Source organism: Rhinopithecus bieti, unplaced genomic scaffold (genome assembly GCF_001698545.2).
Source record: "Rhinopithecus bieti isolate Rb0 unplaced genomic scaffold, ASM169854v2 scaffold_20798, whole genome shotgun sequence".
In the NCBI taxonomy this organism is placed as follows: Eukaryota; Metazoa; Chordata; class Mammalia; order Primates; family Cercopithecidae; genus Rhinopithecus; species Rhinopithecus bieti.
In genome coordinates this window covers 68,934-88,207 of record NW_016810106.1, presented here as the reverse complement: position 1 = coordinate 88,207, position 19,274 = coordinate 68,934, and the positions used below count along the sequence as shown (strand labels likewise).

The following is a 19,274-nucleotide window of genomic DNA, read 5'->3' as shown; positions in this document are numbered from 1 at the left end:
TCCTTAATTCCTGTGCTTCCTGTTGCCTTGCAAAGACCTATGCTTTCTGCTTGTTGCATTCATTTATGCTCTGAATGACCACAGGTACTTATGTCTACCAACCAACCTTCTTCCAAACACAGAGTTTAGGATTTCATCCAATTCCTTAAACAATAACTCAGCACATACATCATAGTGACAAATAGGAACCCTAAGAGGCAATATCTCAAAGACCTGCTGTGTTGCCCTTATGACCTCAGCTCCTGCTGCTGTCCCGGTGTCTGACTCATAGCAGTTTCTTGACCTCCTTTCTGGGTCTCTTGGGAACACACCTCTCTCCTGTCTCAGGGTTTTGCAGGTGCTGCCTACAACCCCTGGTTTTCTCCCTCACTTCCCCAGATGTCCGGTCAAATGTCATTTACCAGAATCCCTGGCTTCCTCCCTCACTTCCCCAGATGTCTGGTCAAATGTCATTTACAAAAAAGCCTTCCCTGGCCAAGCTGCGTAAAAGTAAATAACAAGCCCCACCCTGCCCTCTGGCAGCACTCCCCAGTCCTCTTAGGCAGCTTTATTTTTCTCCAATACAATGTCTCATCAGCTGATACACTCTATATTTATTTATTTGTCCATCATCTTACACACACACACACATACACACACTCATTAATTTAAGCTCCTTGAGAGAGGGCTTTTTTGGTTGTTTTGTCTGTATTTTCCATACATAGAGCAGTGACTAATACATAGTAGGAACTTAATGAATGAACTGCCATTGCTTGAGCACCTACTTTGTGCCAAGCAAGTTATATATGATGATAGGGTAACAATGAGCAAGTATTTTAAAGTATCTTTTCTTTATACTTTATAAGTATATTATAAGAATCCTATTACTGTCTCCATTTTACAGATCAGGAAACTAATGCTCAAAGAGGGGCTAAGTAACTTGCCCAAGACACTCACCTAGGTCTGTTTGAGCATCCACACTCATGCTTCTTATAGTGCAGGCTGCTTTTCAAACACCTTAGTGATGATGTAGGTGCATGTAATGCACATCTCTGGCAACTACACAATACAAGAGCTTTTCATTCTATCATTTTTCTTCACCCATCACAGTTTTGGTCCAGGAAGAAACATCCTTGAGACTGGATTTTCATCTCCCAGAGACGACTGGTAGTAACAGCTTTAGCTTTCCTTTATTCCACCTATTTAGGGATAATCAAGGGAGAGTTTTCCTTTCGAACTGGACTGGTACAAGAACAGATAGGTCAGGGATCCAGGGAGAAGCAGACAGAAGTTCATCTGCTCTGAAACTCCCTCAGAATTTTCCAGAGTCCCTACCTTTGTGAAGTGCTGCTTCAAAACCTTTATAGTCCTGGAATTCAGGAAAGCCATTCATTAAAAAAGGAAAAAATTAAAAGTCTGACTTGTATTGCATGTGCTCCTCTCTGGGTGTCCACCTGTGTCTACTGGGTTCTAGTCACATACTGCAAATACCAGCCCAGCCCAGACTTGTAAAGCTCTGCTTACCCACTAGCAGTGATGGCAGTGGTGTGGTAGAGTCATGTGGGTCACTCCCAGACCGAAGGACCAAGACAGCGACCCAGTCCCTGCTGAAATCCATGTCATGCCTAATCCATGAGGGCTTCATTTTTATACCAATCACTGCCACTATCAATTTCCTCCTCCTCTCTGCTCTCACTGCTCTTTTCCAACACCATCATGAACTTATCCACCTCCTGATTACAAGTGCTTCTCCCCCTACCAGGTGTGAGTTTCAGGGAGCCAGGACTTTGTTATCATCATCTCTGCATCCCCAAGGACTAATCCCATCTCTGACAAATACTAAGTGCTCAGTAAGTATTTGCTGACTCAAGAAAGATGCAGCACGAGACTGTACCTACTGCACTGACTGGAACAAGCAGAACAAGTCACCTCTTCTGGAAAGGGCAGGAAGCAGAAACACAGAGGAGATCAACATAGACCAGAACCCCCGCTGAGCCGACTACAGTGCCCAATCCTCCCCCGTGCACCCTCCTCACCCCTCACCTGCCACTCTCTGAGCCCCAAAGCCACCCATATTCACCTCCCCAAGGGCTAGAAAGGAGCAAGCATCCCCCAGCGTCCCACCCCACCCCACTGGGGCTGCTCTTATCAGAGCCCAAGACACCGACGTTAAGTTACCCTTAAACGGAGTAATTTGTATCTGTAATTTCCGGATAAAGGAATGTATTTCATCAGCCCTGCTAAACCCTGGACAGCAGAGATTTCTACCACCCGTCTGCCGAAGACACAGCAGTGCCTTGCTCCTCCCCGGCTAAACGCATTTGCTAGCCCATCCCTGCAAAACAAGTCATGTTCTTTCCCTTGCGCTAAAACCCGTCCATAAACAAATCCTCTCTGTGTCCCTAAGAAACGGCCCCCACGCCCACGGAGGGCGCCCTGCACATGCAGAAATACACACTCACAAACCCCAAGAGCCACCAGGTGTAAGCACGTTTGAATTCTGTTCTTTAAGAACAAACGAACAACAATAACAAAATCCATCTACTAGAATGTTAACTGAAACTAAAAGCAGCAGCTAGGGAGCTTATGGAAACGGAACTATAAATGCCAGCAGCCTGACATTTATAAGTTGAAAAACTACTTATGGCGCTAATAGTTCAAACAGGGTTTAAAAACAGCCCTTGGGGAGGCCGCTTTCAGAGAAGCGCACAGCTCCAGGCAGCGGGCAAGCCCTTGCTTTCCTGCGCCGGCTTCCCAAGACTCTTCGGTCTTTTGTGCCGTTTACTATGAACAGCACTCAGCGGTGCGAGCGTGTATATTTCAGCCCAGGCAGAAGCGCCTGGGAGCCCTGGCGCACGCGGGCTCCGCGCCCCGGCTGGGTCGGTTGCACCGCAGCGAGCAACGCCGTCCCCTACCTGGGTGGGAAATCCGCTGGCGGACGCCTCCAGATGCAGGCAGAGCAGCTTCCACCCCGGCAGCCCAGCGTGCAGCTCCGGCTAACGCGGCGCTGGGCGATCCGGGCGGAGGCAGTCGCCGGCCGGTGTCACACCTGCATCAACGCCCCCACGCCGCGGCCGCCAGCCGCCCAGGCGCAGCGCGCAGCGCGCCCCCGCACTACAGAGCACCCGGGGCGGGAGGCTCCTGGGTCCTCTATTCAGCGGGATCAGATCCTAACCCGCTTTCTTCCCCGCCCGGGCATTAAAAGTATTCGCTGCGGACAGCTCTGCTTCTAAATCCCCTTCTGACCAAGGCTGGGTGTGGAGATAGCTCAGAGGGAAGGCGGACCAGTGAGGCCGCAAGGTCTCCGGATTTGCAGACCAATAGATATTAAACTTCTTATTCCTCGAGTTTTGTAACCAGCTGATCATGGGCGTCGTCTCGCTGTCTCCACCCCGCCTAGGGCGAGGGGGCGCTGTGGACTCCGCATGCCCTTCCACCCACTCCGAACTAGGATGCGTCAGAGGACTAGAGGCAAGTTCCCGGGAAAGGGAATCCTCTGATCACGGCGCCCCCAAAGTATCGTCGATACTTTGGTGCTGTTCAACTGCTTTGTTTTCGTTTGCCTCATCAGGAACTGAAAAGAACCTACCTGACCAGCGCGGGAAGGAGGAAAGCCTGCGAGGCTTGGTGCATTCAAACAAGCCCTCCACCTCTTTCTCCCTACTTCCAAACCACCACCCACTAACTCCTCTGACGAGAATTCAGCAAACTAAACTGCCAAGGCTCAGCACCGAAAGACTCTTTAGGAGAATAGGGTTCCTTCTAGGAGGAAGTGAGGAGCAAGGAAAGGACACTGGAAATTCGGACGCGGGCTCAAATAGCACAACACCGCAGATGCCTGGCCCCCTCTAGGATCCGAAGCTACGTTCCTTTCCTAACACCGCTAAAATGAAGGCGAGTTCTGGAAGAGGCTTCCCTTTTCTCCATCGGGCACATCCTCCATCACCAGGTCTTCAGTCGGACTCCTCACTCTCTCGCTGCGGTCAATGCCCTGTGCTCCAGCTCCCTGCTCTTCCCTGGCTGGGGCCCCCGCCAACTTGCACCTGGACCACCTGCAAGGACTTCAACTTCTCAGGCTCCCGGAGTCATTTCTCAACATGCAAGTCTGATCTTAACTCTTTTCTACCTAAAACCATGTCATGGCTTCCCAGTGTCCTTGCAAAACCCGAAACCTTTTTTTTTTTTTTTTTTTTGAGACAGGGTCTGGCTCTGTCGCCCAGGGTGCAGTGCAGTGGCTGGATCACAGCCTCAACCTCCCCAGCTCAAGCAATCCTCCTGCCTCAGCCTCTCAAGTAGCTGGGACTACAGGCATGGGCCACTACTGGCCAATTGTTAAACGTTTTGTAGAGTAGAAGTCTCACTCTGTTGTCCAGGCTGGTCTGGAACTCCTGGGCTCAAGTGATCCACCTGCCTCAGCCTCCCAAGCTGGGGATGCAGGCACGTGCTACAGCGCCAGCCTAACACATCGCATTTAGTGATGGAAAGCAAACCCTTGCTGACCCTCACAGCCTCACCCCTCCACCCTCATCTTTTCCCCTGTACTCTGGCTGTAGGGAACTTTTAATTCCTTGGACGTGCCTCACTCTTTCACCTCTAGGTCTTTGCACATGCTGTTCCCTCTGCTTCGAATGTTCTCTTCCTCCCATTCCTCTTACCTCTGCCTAATGCCTTGTCATTCTCAGCTGAGCCATCTCTTCCTCAAAGAAGTCTTCCCTCATCCCTGAAATACCTGAGTGCTCCCTGCTCCATATAGCACCCAACACCTTACTAAAGTTGTTGTCTGGCTTCCTTAAGAGAATGTAAGCTGTAGGAACGCATGCCTCTGTTGTCTGCCTCATATGGACAGGGACCCAGAATATCGTGTATGCTTAATATCTATTGCGATAGCCACCATCCAGATTAAGGTGGCAAACAGTCCTGGCATCAAGGGGTCTCTTTATGCTCTTTCCCAGGCAATGTCACTCACCCTCCACCCAGGTGTAACCACCACTCTGACCCTTTTCAGCACCAATTAGTATCACCTGCTCTTGAACTACACACGAATGGAGTCATACAGTATATATATAGTATGTACTCTTTTGGGTGTGGCTTCTTTTACTCAAAATAATGTCTGTTAAATTCTTCCATATTATTACACGTATCAGTAGGTCATCTTTTTCTCATTGCTGAATAGTATTCTATTGCCTGAATATAACACAATTTATTTATCCCTTCTCCTATGAGTGGACATTTGAGTTGCTTCCAGATTTTAGCTGTGATGAATAAGGCTGCTATGAACATTTTTTTTTTTTTTTTTTTTTTTTTTTGAGATGGAGTCTCACTCTGTCACCCAGGCTGGAGTGCAGTGGCATGATCTCGGCTCACTGCAACCTCTGTCTCCCGCGTTCAAACAATTCTCCTGCCTCAGCCTCCCAAGTAGCTGGGATTACAGGCATGCGCCAACAAGCCTGGATCATTTTTGTATTTTTAGTAGAGACAGGGTTTTGACATGTTGGCCAGGCTGGTGTCAAACTCCTGACCTCAGATGATCCACCCTCCTCAGCCTTCCAAAGTGGTGGTTCCCCTTCAGGTGTGAGCCACGGCGCACAGCCTGTTATGAACATTTGATAGACATATGTACTCTTTTCTTTTGAATATGTAACTAGGAATAGAGTTGCTGGGTCACAAGATAAATGCCCGTTTTTGCCTAAATAGATACAGTACTTTGCCTTAGTAGATACAGTACTACCAAACAGTTTTCCAAAGTGGTTGTGGCAATTTACAGTCCTAGTCCCATTGGCAATGTTTGAGAATTCCAGATGTTCTATTTCTTTGCCATAACTTGGCATTATCAGTGCTTTTAATTTTAGCCATTCTTGTGTGTAGTGTAAATTACATTGAAATTAAAACTTTGATATAGTTTTAATTTGTATTTCTTGATGATTACTAATGTTGAGCAATTTCTTATGCTTATTGGCCATTTGGATATTCTTTTGTAAAGTTTCAAGTCTTTTGACCAATTTGTTGGGTTTTTTGTCTTTTTCTTATTGATCTGTAGGCATGCTCTCTGTTTTAGGTATAAATCCTTGGTTGGGATATAATAGTTTTAATATCTTCTCCCTGTCTGGGGCTTATATTTTTATTCTCTTAATTTTAATGAAACACAACATTAATTTTTTCTTTTGTGATTAAAAGATGACTGCTTTTGTGTGTTTTGTTTAACAAATCTTTCTTTGTCTCAGAGTTGGGCATCTATTGTCTGATGTTTCTTTCCTTCTACAAGCCTTTATTTTACCCTTTACATTTTAGTTTATTTTCTGTTTGTGTATGGGATAAGGTAGGCTGAAATTTTACTTTTATTTCAAGATAGCAGTTGCTCCAAAACCATTGTGGAAAATACCATTCTTTATGAATTAGCTTGCAATAGCATCTTTGTTATAAGTCAAATGACCATCTATATGTCCATCTATTTCTAGACTGGTCTGTGTCCCTATCCTTACACCAGCGCTACACTATCTTAGTTACCTTTATTATAAGTCTGGAAATCTGATCATATTTGCCCACCTTTTTTTCTTCTTCCAAATTGTCTTGGTTCTTTCAGGTCCTTAGCTTTTCCACAAGAATTTTAGAATCAATTTGTCAAATTATGCACACAATCCCTGGTGGGATTTTGATTGGAATTGCCTTATATCTATAGATCAATTTGGTGAGAATCAACACCTTAACAATACTGTCCTCCAATAATTTTACATTTTATATCTCTCTGTTTATTTTGGTCTTCTTTAATGTCACTCAGAAATACTTTATAGTTTTCAGTGAATAGATCTTGCTTATGTTTTGTTGTATTACGCTTAAATCTTTGATGTTTTCATTCTATTGTAAATAGCACTTTAACTTCATTTTAATCTTATTGCTAGTATACAAAATATAATTAATTTTAGATTAACCTTATATCAGCATCAAAATAAAACTTATTTCAATATATTGTTCTTATATTCCATATTCTTTTAATTGCTAAATTCACTTATTAATTTTTATAGCTTGTATACCAGGCACAGTGGCTCATGCCTGTAATCCTAGCACTTTGGGGAGACTGAGGCAGGCAGATCACGAGGTCAAGAGATTGAGACCATCCTGACCAACATGGTGAAACCCTGTCTCTACTAAAAATACAAAAATTAGCTGGATGTGGCGGCACATGCCTGTAGTCCCAGCTACTCAGGAGGCTGAGGCAGGAGAATCGCTTGAACCCAGGAGGCGGAGGTTGCAGTGAGCCAAGATGGTGCCACTACACTCCAGCCTGGCAGCAGAGCAAGGCTCCATCTCAAAAACAAAGCAACAAAAAAAAGCTTGTATATTCTTTGATATTTTTAAGGTACAGAATATATGCGATTAAAGACAATTTTACTTTTCTTTTCTAATGTTTAACATCTACATAAACTTTTTATGCCCTATTGCTCTAGCTAGGACCTTTCATAAAAGTGATGACACTGGACATCATTGTCTTACTCTCAAATTTGGGGGATGGGGCATTTTCATACTGTTATGTATGATGTTAACTGTAAACATGGTAATAATGAACACCATGTCTTAGTCGTAACTTCAGAGGGAAAGCACTCTTACTAATAAGTATGATGCTAACCATGGGTGTATGGGGAGGAAAAATAAGTTCCCTTCTACCCTTCTAAAATGTTTGGCTGGGGCTTCTGAAACAAAATACAGACTAACAAGAGAAAACCAAACAAGTTTATTAACATGTATATCTTACATATGCCTGGAGGATACCCAGAAAATAAGTAATTCTCACAGAGAAGCTTCAAACTCCAGCTTATACAACATCTTCAACAAAAAATAATAAACTTTTAGAGAAGTAACAAGACAAAAGAAAAGGACTTTGAGTCTCCTACAATTTAGGAAATTGGAGGAAGGCAAATATACAAGAAACTAATGGTAGATAAATGCTAGTTAAGTGTGTTATGTAGATGTTCTGCTGCTGTCTCCAGGCTGATAAGGGTCTAAAGTCATTTCTATCGGTGATTTACTTTTGGTGTTCTTGGTTGAGAGGGGAGGGGAGACTTTCATGTATATTTATGCCCTGCTTTTAGGAAAATAGGGAAAGGACAGGGAGTTTGTCTTGTATCTGCTTTTCCCCAATTGTCTTTAGCTCAAAATAAGCCTTATGCCAAAGTGGCATATTTTGGGGAGCTATTTCTAATCTTTATATTTAAAAGCTTCCCTCTTCTGTTAGATTACTAAGAAACATATAACAAATGGGTGCTAAATTTTGTCATTTTTTTTTTTTTTGCATCTACTGAAATGACTGTATTTTTTTTCTTTCATTTGATTAATATAGCCAATTACCTTGATTGACTTTTGAATGTTAAACCAACCTTACATTTCTCAAATAAACCCCATTTGGTCATGGTGTAATATTTTTATTATCATTGCATTTGATTTGATGATATTTCGTTTAGTATTTTTGTGTCTGTGTTCATGAGAGAGATTAGCGTGTAATATTTCTTTCTTCTAGTGTCCCTGTCAAGTTTTTGCATCAGGATTTACTGGTGTCATAAAATGGGCTGAGAAGTATTCTCTCACTTATCTTTTCTGGAATAGTTTGTGTAGATTAGTATTCTTTCTTCCTTTCTTAAAGATTTAAAACTTAAATCAGTATATCTCCTCTATTTGCTTTTACATTTCTCTTTTCTATTTTTATAATATTTGGATACTCTAGAGATTTTACCGTGCAACTCTAACAACTTTAAGTTAATCTTATTACTCTTATTACTTCCCAAACAATGCAAAACCTTGCAAAATTTAACTACATTTGACTCTTCCTGACTTCTGTGCTACTGTTTTCATATATTTTACTTAATTTATAACACTATAAACCCTTAAAAGTCAGTATCCTCCCATATTGAATTGCATATGTCCCATTTCTGGTGGTCTTCATTCCTTCCTGAAGTTCTGTGCTTCTGAGATCCTTTTATTTCAGCTAGTAAAACTCCTTTTAGTATTTCTTGTAGTGCAGCCTACTAGGGACTAATATGCTCAGCTTTTGTTTGACTTAAAATGTCTTTATTTTACCATTATTTTTGAAGGATATTTTTCACTGTGTATGAATTCATAGATAGAAGTCTCTTTTTTTCATCATTCTGAAGATGTCATTCTATTGTCTCCTTGCTTCCATAGTTTCAGTTGAAAAATCTGCAATTGATTTGTTAGCAATTCTTTGAAAATAATGTTTTTTTCTTTTGCTGCTTTTAGTATTTTTCTCTTTACCTTTTCAGAGTGTAATTATAATGTTTCTGAAGGAGTTTAGAACATGTCACTGCAAAATATGCTATTTGGGCATATTGATTATATGAGCTAAAAGAAATTGACAAACAGCCAATGCTTAAAAAAATCTTTACCTCCCTTTCAGTGGCTTAAGACAAAGTATAAATTTACCCTTTTGTAAGAAAATTTGATTTTAAAGATAATTTTATTGGCAAAAATATCTATACTAGGAAGAGAGTTACTCTGAGACAACTTTTATCACCTAAGAGATGTTTATCTGCATAACAGGTTAATTTTTATTTACCATATATTTCCTCCCTTCACTTTCCCATAATTTGTCTCCACCAGTCTCCAGAAACTTTAATCCTCTATTCCTTTCTCTAGCTCAGAATGATAGATAAGTCTCAGTCATCTGACCACCTTCTTTAGTCTCATATTTTTGTGGGTCTCCTGTGTATACATAATTAAAGTTACTTTTCTCCTATTAATCTATCTCATGTCAATTTAATGTGAAGACCGGCCAAAGAACCTAGAAGGATAGAAGAAAGCATTTTTTTCTACCCTGTATTCTTTCTTTCTTTGTTTTTTTGTTTGTTTTTTTGTTATTTTTTTGAGATGTAGTCTCACTGTGTCACCCAGGCTGGAGGGCAGTGGCACAATCTCAGCTCACTGCAACCTCCACCTCCCAGATTCAAGTGATTCTCCTACCTCAGCCTCCCAGTAGCTGGGATTACAGGTGTCCACCACCATGCCAAGATAATTTTTTTGAGTTTTTAGTAGAGATGGGATTTCACCATATTGGCCAGGCTGGTCTCAAACCCCTGATCTTAAATGATTCACCAGTCTCAGCATCCCAAAGTGCTGGCATTACAAGTGTGAGCCACTGCGCCCAGACTTCTCCCCTATATTCTTATGTATAGTTTTCTTTTTGTATTTATCCTGATTGTGGTTTTCTGAGCATCTAGAATTTGTGGGTTGATACCTTTTATATAAGTTTTAGAAAATTATCACTCTTTATCTTTTCAGAGGTTGTTTGTGCCCTATTTTCTCTCTCCTATGCTTTTGTATTGAAAGAACAAATACATTATGCATAATTAAGCCATTTTGATATTGTCCCACGTTTCTCTCACATTCTGTTCCTTCTTTTCCTTTTCCCCCTCTTTGTGCTTTAGCTTGAATATTTTCTATTGATCTTTGAAGTTACTAAATTTGTTTTCTGCTATGGCCAGTTTTCTGTTAAACCTATCCAATGTGTTTCAGTCTAGATACTACATTTTCAAATGTCCATTTAATTATTTTACATTGGCTTTGTTCAAACTTTTAATATTTGATTTATCTTTTTCTTCATCTACTCATCATTTTCTCTATTTTCTGTAACATATTTATAATAAAATTTACTAACTTTAACATGTGGATAATTTTATCTATTTTGTTGTCTTTTCTTTTCTCTTGATTATTTGTAAAGAAAAAAATTTTTCTGTCTCTTCAAATGTGTCTTGGTTTTGTTATTGTATGCCAGACACTGTGTGGAAAGGAACCATAGAAAACTGAAGTTGATACTGTTTTCCTTCAAAGACGGTTCACCTTGTCCTCTGTTAGGCAGATACGATGAGGGATGGATTACCTCAATTCATTCAAGCAGTAAGCTTCCAAGAAGCTTCATAATTGCTTCACATAGATGGCTTCACCTCTGCTTTTCACATGTTTCAAGAATGAAATCTGTCTTGTGTTTATTATAGGACGTTTCTCCAGGAAGGATTTTTCTCATAAACCCTGTGAAATTACATAATATTTTATTCTGCCTTTCCAGTCTAATACCAGCTTCTCATACCCCTCAATTCAGCTTCAGCAAATATTCTATCAGGCAAACTATCTATACATTTGGGCCTTCTCTAGACTTTAAACCAGTATATCAAGCTATATGTTATTCTAAAGCTCTACTGGTTCCTCTTCCCCTAGTATAAAATTTCTGTCTATAACACATAGTAAACACATAGTCAGACCCAGCCCATCTTCATAAGAAAGAAGAGAATAATCTTAGCCCACCCAAGAAGAGTCCTTCTCTCTTTGAAATGTTAGTTCATCTAGTCCTTTTTGTTTCCACTGTCCTCTGATATTTTTTAAAACATGATTTATGTAATTTACCCATTTTTTTCTAGTTGCTACATAAGATTAATGGCTTGCCATTACCTGTTAAATCTTACTGGAAATCAGAAATCAACTTGCTGACTCTTTTAATCCTCACATTTTTATGAAGTAGGTATCATTTTCAGACAAATTATGTAACTTGCCAAAGATCACATAGTAGTAAGTAATGAAGCCAGGAGATCAACCTAAGCTATCTCATTTTAAAACCAGGTGTGGTAATGACCATTCTAATATATTGCCTCCAATGGATGAGAGTATCCTTTATATAATAGGTGAAGAAATGCTAATTCTGATTTCTAGTTGAAAATCTGGAAAGAAGATCATTTTTAAAACATTCTTTTGAGATTTATGTTAGTCAGATATGTAAATAAATTACTTTAAATTCAAGGCACATTTCCCACCAAAATTCTTCTGTAGAAATTAAATTACCTTCTCCTACTCCTCAAGAATCAAAGGACAAACCTCACTTCCTCAAAGGCCATTTTTGTTCCGATTTTCTTCAATAAACATGAAGGACAACTGTCAAATTTTCTGTGTCTTCCTCCCTTAGTATATTACTGTTAATTTTAACAATTAGCTTCACCAATACAAATGAATCTAGGAAAACATCCTCATTTTATGTTTTCATTCTTGGAATGTAAGTGCAGTAGCCTTCTAAACACCTTACTTAGAACGGCAAAAGTTAAGACAATTAGAGCAGAAATGGGGAAATCCACAATCAATTTGTGATTTCACAAGAACCAAAGAATATCAGGTGAGAACCTACAGGCCTTCAGGGAGCTGTTGGCTTGTGACTGCAAAGGGTAAGTCAAAACTGAAGCTAATATGTAAACCTGAAAATCTCTGGTGTTCACTCTTTGTGGGCTTTTGGCTAATAATGATGTGATCATGATAAAGTCTCTCCTGCAGTTTTACCAGAAGGAAAAGTTAATATGTAAAGAATCAGCATCTCTTCCACTCCCTGTAATGGCAGAGACAAAATTCAGATTGGACGATGGCAATATCCAATTTATGAACTTACTAAGAAAGACTTCTGGTTGGTTTTTAGGAAGTAAAGTGTCACTCAACAGTGCAGATAAATCAAACAATCCTATAAAGAAAGTGGTGGTCTACTTGAAAGCAGAATTATAAAACTAAATCTGAAAGAGGAAAAAATGAATCTGTGAAGTCCCATCACTTGAAATATTTCCATTACCTTCTGCTGCCTCCCAGTCGACCAAAGAAGGCAGTGATTTCCATGCATTGGCAATGTCTGGCAGACTTGCTGGTTCAGTTCCTGGGTTTTATCACTCTATAAATTTTGATGGTTCAATTATACTACCATCAAAGAATGTTAAAATGCCACTCTCCTGTATAAAACAAAGGTTTTAACACTACCTGCCGGTATAACAATCAACTTAACAAATGCCTTTATCATGTGCTTACCATTTGAAAGGCATTCTATGTGGATTTTTGCTGATCTTCAAAAAATCTCTACAAATTATGCAAATATTTTTTGAGGCAGGGTCTCACTATGTCATCCAGGCTGGAGTGTAGTGGCGTGATCTCAGCTCCCTGCAGCCTCGACCCCCTGAGTTCAAGCAATTTGCCCACCTCAGCCTCCCAAGTAGCTGGGACTACAGGCACGTGCCACCATGCCTGGCTAATTTTTGCATTTTTTGAAGAAACAGGGTTTCACCATATTGCCCAGGCTGGTCTCAAACTCCTGGGCTCAAGTGATCTGCTCACCTCGGCCTCCCAAAGTGCTGGGATTACAGACATAAGCCACCTTGCCTGGCCTATTTTTATGTTATAGATTTAAAAAATAAGCTTAGAGTGGTCAAGTGATTTTAAGGCCAGACAACCAGTAAGTGATGGGGACAAGAGTCCAAACCATGGTATAAGTCTGAAGCCTGACCTCTTTCCACAAAATTATCCTTCTCCTATTCATATAGGCTTGGTTCCTCTTCAGTTTGGTTCCAACCTAACTGTCCTGTCTTATCCCTCCTCATTTCCATTCCCACTCCTTCCATTCTGGCCACATTGCTCTATTCTCTCAAATGCTCTGTGCTTATTTTCTCTTCTGTGTCTTTACACACACTTCCTCATACTAGTACTGTTTTTGATCCTTGACCCTGGAAAAGGCCAATTTATACTTCAAGTTTCTACTCAGATTCCATGTCCTCCAATAAACATGCTCAAACCACTCTCCTCCATCCCCCAGTTCCTCATAGCAATCTCTCTCTTCCAGATATTTGTGTATTCTCTGTACTATTTGTTCATTCATTTATTCATTTAACAGATCTTTATTCACTTCAGGCACTGGAAACACAAAAATGACTAGAAGTGAAATCCTATAACAGACACAATGAGCACTTATTATGCACCAGGCACTGTTCTGAACCACTTATACATTCTACTTATTTAATCTTCACAGCAACACTCTAAAGTAAGTACCTTTTTCCCAATCTGAAAACAAAAAAGAAAAATAAAGAAAATAAAGTCAATACCTTTTATACTTATGAAACTACTGATGTACAGTGAGGTTAAACAAGTTTCCCAACGTCACACAGCTAGGAAGTTGGGCAAATGGGCTCCAGCACCCACACTTTCAAAACCACTACCTCACATAGGTTCAGATGTAGCACAGAGAAGATAAGCCTGCCTCACAGAAGTCTTCACAGAACAGGTGATGTTTTAACGGTGTCTTGAAGAAAGATGAGCGGTTCATCAAGAAATCAGGAATAGAAGAGTGCAATGGACATTGTGGTTGATTCCCCAGCATGCAATTCAGTCTCTCTCAGCAACTGTGAACTTTAAAAAAGTTTGGAAAAGATACGAACCTCATGAATGGTTCGCGACTCACCTAACGTTAACCACCTCAGTAATTGCAGTAATTCCAGTAAGTAATTTCAGTGCCTCTTGGCCATGATTCATTCAGAAACCTAAGCCTAATAGCATTTCATTGCAACAAAAATTGATCCAAAAAAGTCCATGAGATCATACTGAAGGAAGAACTACTCTTGGAGGCACTCTTCCTCTTCTCCTGGATGTGAAAGAGGAAGCAAATAGCCCCATAATATGGTTTGGCTGTGTCTCCACCCAAATCTCATCTTGAATTGTAGCTCCCATAATTCCCACCTGTCATGGGAGGAACTCAGTGGGAAGTAATTGAATCTTGGGGGCAGGTCTTTCCCATGCTGTTCTCATGATAGTGAATAAATCTCACAAGATCTGATGGTTTTATCAAGGGGAGTTTTCCTACACAAGTTCTTGCCTACTGCCACGTAAGATGTGCCTTTGCTTCTCCTTTGCCTTCTGCCATGATTGTGAATCCTCCCCAGCCATGCAGAACTGTGAATCCATTAAATTTCTTTCCTTTATAAATTACCCAGTCTCACGTATGTCTTTATTAGCAGTGTGAGAACAGACTAATACACTCCGCTTGCTACTCACAGCCATTTTATGAGCATGAGGAGGACCAGCATTTACACAAAGGCTACCGTCTTAGCCTAGGTTCCCCAACTTATGCCAGTGTCTCACCTTCCAGCTGCTCCCCATCCCAATTCTCTACCATACAGTCTTAGTAATTGTAGTAATACTGTATGTCAAGGGTTAGCAACACCCTGCTTTCCACCAACAATGAAGTCCTTGTTGCCGTCTACCAATGAGTAATCAAGTCACAGAATCCATCCTGAGGGACTGCTTTCAGGGAACTTTCTGGTTCCAACTCTCATAGCCTAGGTTTTCCCCTGAAAACAGAGCCTGGGGCAAGAATATCCCCGTGAGTAGCTTATTTGAGAGAATTTAAGGGTAGAAGAGTGGAAAGACTCTGAACAGTGAGGGGAGAAAGGAAAGTAAATTCAATGGCACACTATCAAATTAGTCACTACTGTTGGCAACTGGACATTGATCCTGCTAAGAGATTCTAAAAGAACTGTATAGAATATGACTCAGAAATGTGTCATATTCTATGACAAAGGTTGAAAGACTGCAACATTTATCTACTTGTTCTCATCTCCCATTGGTCAACAGTTGCCCCATGGCACGTTAACGTCTTCCTGTTTGTAAGTTTGCTGTGCACAAGGGTCCAGCTGGTCCCTCAGTTGGTTCCTAGAAGACACATCTGCTAGTAGAAGAGCCCTGGAACAGAAAGTGAAAACTATGCTGTGCAGCTGAAGCAAGGTGCTGATGCACCTGGGCAGAGCTGATTCCTGCACCAGTTGCTAGATTAAAGGTAGACTGAGAGGCTACGAGACAGGGCACAGAAGGTGCCCTGTAGTACTGGATGTCAAACAAAGAAAAAGCACCTGCAAGCTCAAGGCCATCATTCAGTTGCTAGAATCAGGCTACCTCTGTACTTCCAGTAACGTGAGCAGTAATTCCTCATTGTTTAAGCCACCTCTTTCTTTTTAATTCCCCCTTTAATAAAAGGAGACTGCAAGACCAAAAAAATTATGAATTGTAGCATGGCAAGTAACAGCAGAAAGGCAGTCACAGATATAGCGTTTGTTTTCCTCATTGGTTTTGAAGCCTTAATGGTAACACATCATTCATGTTCAGAAATGGTTTCTTATTTACATAAAATAAAGCATGCTGTCTTTTTTGTAACCTGAAGCCAAAATCATGTCAATTCTTATAGTAGTTATTTCATACAGAAGAAAGAACCTGTAAAATCAAGTAAGAAATTCATTCATCAACTCAGCCTTTCATTCAACAAATTTGAGGTACCCTCATGTACCAGTCAGTGTTGTTTTCACCAGAGATACAGCAGGGAACCAGAGAAAACTGCCCACAGTCAAGGAGCTTACAGTCTAGTGGGGAGAAACAGACAGTAAGCAAATAAATACTCAGGGGAGGGAGAAAGCTAATGCTGACTTTATATTTTAATGGATTGTTTTGGCTTCTGTATCTGGAATAGACTCTAAGGGGCAGGGGTGGAAGTGAGGAGACCAACTGAGAGACTCACATAGCGATTCAGGCTAGAAATGATGGTGGCCTGGACCAGGTGGAAAGAGTGAAGGTGGGCCAGGCACGGTGGCTCATGCCTGTAATCCCAACAATTTGGGAGGCCAAGGCAGGCGAATTACTTGAGGTCAGGAGTTCAAGACCAGCCTAACCAACATGGTGAAACCCCATCTCTACTAAAAATACAAAAATTAGCCAGGCATGGTGGTGGGTGCCTGTAATCCCAGCTACTCAGGAGGCTGAGGTAGAGGCATCGCTTGAATCCAGGAGGCAGAGGTTGCAGTGAGCCAAGACATGCCACTGCACTCCAGCCTGGGTGACAGAGCGAGACTTAGTCTCAAAAAAAAAAAAAAAAAGAAGGTGGTAAGAAGTGTTCATCGCCATCCCCTTTATTATGCATATGAGTATAATTTTGAGGAGGAAAATGTCTGAGAGAAAAGGGGGATCCAGAAGGAGATGGAGAAGACAACGAAATAGAAAAGGTCATTGGATAGGTGTTGAGAGGGGCATTTGATTGGGGAGCAGTTGCAAAGTGTGAAAGAGACAGGCAGAAATTGAAAGAAATATAAGTTATGAATTGAATCCACTTTAATGTTAATCAATAGCCAAGTAAAGTTTGGAATTACTTTTAATGACCTTCAGTTGTGTTTCTGAGGCATGTTTCTTGAAATACATGACCATGCAAAGATATGACCATGTAGGACCCAGTATATATGTGTTACACAGGTTTACACTGCATGAAATTTATAATGTTTAACACATTTGCAGGTGATTTTAAAATATTTTTGCTCATTGATTTTTTTTTAGTATTTTCCTCTGACACATACTAACCACCAACTCCTGCAAAGAAAATTAAATAGATGTTAGTTTAGGTATGAATTGAAAAAGGATCATGATCAGAGTCTCAGCAGATAGAATGTATTTTAGAAATTAATTTCGCTAAGTTTGGACTTCTCACATTCATCATTTCATAATTCATATTTTTTAATTTGTACAGTTCATTGCACAAGCCCATTTTCTTTTCTTGAAAGAAGAGGTTTGGTTCTTAAAGAGCCCTGTGGTTTATTAAGGAAAAGCATGTGAAGTAAAGTATAAACAACATGTGATTCTGAAGGCAAGTTTTTGTGACTGGGTTTGCCTCCTTTCCAGCCTTAATGAAATGATGAAGTAGAAGCAAAACTGGATGACCAGTTGGGCAGGGAGCACTGGATGACGTCCTTGTTCAAAAATATTGGGGACAACAAATTCTGCCTTTCAAATGCAGGTGCACTCAGAGTGTGAACTCCATCACACCTCTGTGTGAACACTGGTGCCTCAGTTATAGAAGACAGTGGGCAATGGGGCACTAACCAACAATAGTAGGGGAAGTCCTAAAGACCTAGAATCAGGGAACCTAGGTTCTGGCCACATCTCTGCTACTGTCTATGTGGCTCTAAGAAAGTCACATTAATCAATAAATGTTATTGAGAAAACTGAATGTCCGCATGCAAAAGAATAAAGTTCAACCCTTACCGTACTATATACAGAAAGGAACTCAGAATAGATCAAAGATTTAAACATAAGAGCTAAAACTATAAAACTCTTAGAGAAAACCATGGAAAAATCTTCATGATATTAAATATCACAATGATTCCTTGTATATAACACCAAAAGCACAAGCAACAAAAGAAAATAAAGATAAATTGCTCTGCATCAAAATTAAAAGCTTCTGTGCATCAAAATACACAATTAACAGAGTGAACAAGCATCTCACTAAACGAGAGAAAATGTTTTCAAACTATATATCTCATAAGGGATCAATATAAGAACTATATAAAGAACTCCTGCAACAACAACAACAACAAAAAAAAACAGGCAAAGGATTTAAATAGACATTTTTCCAAAGAAGATATGCAAATGCCAATAAGCACATGAAAAGATGCTCCTCATCACTAATGATTAGAGAAATGAAAATCAAAACTACAGTGAGATAGCATTCACATCTATTAGGATAGCTGTTTATTCAAAAAAAAAAAAAGCACAAATATGCACAGAAAATAACAAGTGCTGGAAAGGATTTGGAGAAATTGGAGCTTGTATGCACACTGGTAAGAAACTTTGTATACTGTTGTTTGGTAAAATGGTGCAGTCACTGCGGAAAACAGTGTGGTGGATCCTCAAAAAATTACAATTAGAATTATCATATGATCCATTATCTATATGACATGCTAATAGGTATGTAAAAAAATTGGAAGAAGGGACTTGAGATATTTTTAGATTCATGTTTACAGCAGCATTATTCTCAACAACAAATGGTTAAAAGTATCCAAGTTTTCATCAACAGAGGAAGGGATAAACAAAATGTGGTATATACATACGGTGGAATATTACTCAGCTTTAGAAAGAAAGAAAATTCTCACAGAGGCTACAACATGAAAGAACATTGAAGACATTAAGCAAAATGAAATGTCAGTCACAAAAGGGCAAATACTATGTGATTCCACCTATATAAGGTACCTAGTGTAGTTGAATTCATACAGACAGAAAGGAGAATGGTGGTAGCCAGGGGCTAATGGGAGGGAGAAAGAGGTTATTGTTTAATGGCTACAGAGTTTCAGTTTTGCAAAATCAAAAGAACTCTGGAAATAGATGGTGGTAGTCGCACAACAATGTGAGCGTACTTAATGCCACTGAACTGTGTACCTGAGAATAATTAGTATAGTAAATCTTATGTCATATGTAGTTTACAATTAATTTTTTTTTTTTTTTTTTTTTTACAGAGTCTTGCTCTGTCTCCCAGGCTGGAGTGCAATGGTACAATCTCGGCTCACTGCAACCTCCACTCCCTGGGTTCAAGCCATTCTCCTGCCTCAGCCTCCTAAGTAGCTGAGATTGCAGGCATCTGCCACCACGCCCAGCTAATTTTTGTATTTTTTAGTAGAGATGGGGTTTCACCATGTTGG

General features: G+C 40.4%; 1 protein-coding gene across 1 annotated transcript in view; it reads right to left on the bottom strand.

The window, feature by feature from the left end:
• Positions 1–2,971, bottom strand: part of SV2B (synaptic vesicle glycoprotein 2B) — a 185,525-nt gene extending 182,554 nt beyond the window's left edge. The window contains 1 exon segment of the mRNA XM_017891372.1: positions 2,895–2,971. The gene's annotated coding sequence lies outside the window, so the exon portion shown is untranslated.
• Between the last annotated feature and the right edge of the window lie 16,303 nt (positions 2,972–19,274).